Source organism: Pseudorca crassidens, chromosome 8 (assembly GCF_039906515.1).
Source record: "Pseudorca crassidens isolate mPseCra1 chromosome 8, mPseCra1.hap1, whole genome shotgun sequence".
Lineage (NCBI taxonomy): Eukaryota > Metazoa > Chordata > Mammalia > Artiodactyla > Delphinidae > Pseudorca > Pseudorca crassidens.
In genome coordinates, this window is record NC_090303.1 from 83,913,670 (window position 1) to 83,916,483 (window position 2,814).

A 2,814-nucleotide genomic window follows, 5' to 3' on the forward strand; every position below is an offset into this window, starting at 1 on the left:
TGAGACTTTGTGGCTTTTTATTTGTTAACTACCTCACAGCGCAACCAGAACAGAGCAGTTCCCCTTTAACCAGGTGCTCACTTAAGACCCTGGCTCCTACGTATGATTTCTCACCCTACAAATGACCTCAGAAATGAGGCTGAGGAAAAAACAAGAAGAAAGAAAGAAATGATGCTGGCTCCTTGTGCTGCCAGCCGAATCGCAGCTGGATTGGTCTGTACCTACTAACCCTAATCTCAAGGAACTTATCTAAGCACAGAGAAATGGAATGATCTGCGTACTTGTGTGCCGGGGGGCAAATGACCTGCCCTTGGGTCTCGTGCCCACATCTGTCTACTGTGAGAAGGGTGCCCTGAGAAGATCTGCGTGTGGGCCTTCGTGGCTTCGTTCTTATGAGTTGTGGAGGGATTTGCTCTCGGAGATGACTTAATAATCACTCAGGGTCCCAGCAGTAAACTGAAGGGAGTTCCCTGGTGGCCAGGTGGTTGGCACTCCGGGCTTTCATTGCCATGGCCTGGGTTCAGTCCCTGGTTGGGGAGCTGAGGTCCCACAAGCCGCACAGTGCAGCCCAAAAAAAAGGCTTTAACCTAAGAGTTGTTAATGCACAGATTATGTACAGAAGGCAGTTAGGAGAACCACCGAGGAATAGTGAAGTCCCCAGGCACCAGCAACAGGGGGAACTGGCTACCGTCGCAGGCCTGAAGGGGAAAAGGGAGGAAGCAGGGGCTGGAGGCCTGGCACGGGGCCCCAGACACACATGGTGGCCATAGGGGTGTGTGGCCCTTAGCAGAGCCATGAGGAAGTGGGAAGTTGATGTGCTCCCCCACCCTCTCTTCCCACTCTCCAGTTCCCTGTTGGTGTGTCTCATTGGCTGATCCCAACTGGGAGCCAGAGAGCAGAGATGCCCAGGTGACAGTCTTTCAGGGTCAGCCTCCCGGAGTTCAGAGCCAGCTGGGCAGAGGATCGAGAATGGATCTAAGTGGGAATGAGCAGAACGATGAGGGTAATTTATGAGTGTCCCTGTTGACCTTCATTCCTGCGGAACCTTTTGTGATGGGTTGTTCTCATCATGAATGTTCCCATATGAAAGCCCCCAAGTGTATTCATAAGCCATAGTGGGCAGAATGGCCCCCGTGACTGCCGGTTTCCTGGGACCCTCTCTCTGCCTCCTTTCTACCTGCCACCAAAGGAGTTTGTTTCATTCACCCCAATATACAAAGCAGCACATACCTATAGAGTGTGTACTGAGGTGGGCACTGCTGAGCACTAAATGAATTCATTTCTTCCAGTGTTTTCCTAGTGGGAGCAAGGACATTTAGAATTAGGAGGTTTTTAAATTGTGTGCAGCCCAGAGGAGTGACAAGGCTGACTGGGAGTCCTCCTAGCAGACCTAGGGCCAGGGCTGAAATCATGACCTGCCCTTATCACAGGGCTGTACCTAGGCAGATTGAGGGCAGTGCCGCGGGTCCCCTTTGCTCCCTCTAAATGACTCCTCTTTAAAGATAGGGCTCATTTAGGGTGGCCTAGCTCCTTGCTGCTCAAGTTGTGGCCCACGGGCCTGCAGCATGAGCATTGTTAACTTGTTAGGAAGGCAGAATCTCAGGCCCCAGCTCAGGCCCACTGACACAGAATCTACGTTTCAACAAGATCCCCAGTTGATTAGTACGCATGATAAAATTTGAGAAGCACTGCCCTTCACTGTATTAGATTGTGTATTCTCAGTTGTAACCTCATTGAAATTCCTTCACGATCCACCTGCTACCACTGTCCCCTTGCTGTTGAGTGTAGTGAGACCCTGCTTTTTACCAACTTCACTCCGGCCACCAGTTGGCCGGAGAACATGTGTGGTGGAGAGGTCTGGAAGATGACCCTCCGCTGAGCATCACTGTTTTAACTTCGTATTTGAAGCCAAGGTGGAGGTCATGGTCTGGTAGGCAGTCGGCCCCCAGTCAGGACTTCATCTGGTCCTTCTCAGGCCCAAACCCAGAGCTGGCAATGACAGGGAAGTGGTCCTTTTCTTCAGCCGTTTTGTTTAGAATACAGAGCTCTTCCCTTTAGGTCACTTGCCCGTGTCAGCTCATCTTGGAAGGCCATCCTCTTCACAGATCTGGGCTCTGTGCTTTCTGGTCTTGTAGATACACTGTTCAGAGTGCCTGTGTTGAATGTGAAACAGTCCCTGGAGTTAGCTTTGAGTCCACAGGGGTGTCTCTTAGAAGCCAGAGGCAGGCATGTACCCAGGCCCAGGTACAGATACAACCAAGGACTCAGAACACCTCCAGTGGCCTCCATCTCCCCCCTCTCCTGCCCTCTGCATAACTGCTTCCTTTCTGCTCTCTCCCTGCACCACAGACCCCTCTGCTTTCCCTTCCCAGGCTACGCAGTAGAGCACACCACCTGCCACCCCTGTCAAGGGCCAGCTGCCCTTGGGGGGCATGGTGGGTAGCTCTAAAGATCAGAAGTACTCTGGTTCTGATTCTGGCAGGTGGAGTGTTAGGATGCAAGGAAGGGAAGAGGGGAGCAGTGGGAGATGCCGGCAGTGGATTCTACAGGGGACAGAGGCAGCTATGAGGAAGGCCTAGCTCACCAGAACCCATGTGGTCCCCAGGATACCAGCAGAGGAAGCAAACTGGCTTTTTCTGATCCCCTATTAGCTGCCCAGCACCATGCTAATCACTTTACATGTTGTCTCCTTTCATCTTCATGCATAAAAAAATCCCTATGAGAGTACTATTAACTCCATTTTGTGGACGAAAAAACTGAGGCCCCAAAGAGTTCCATTACCTGACCAAGGCTACAGAACCAGAGGTGAAGAGG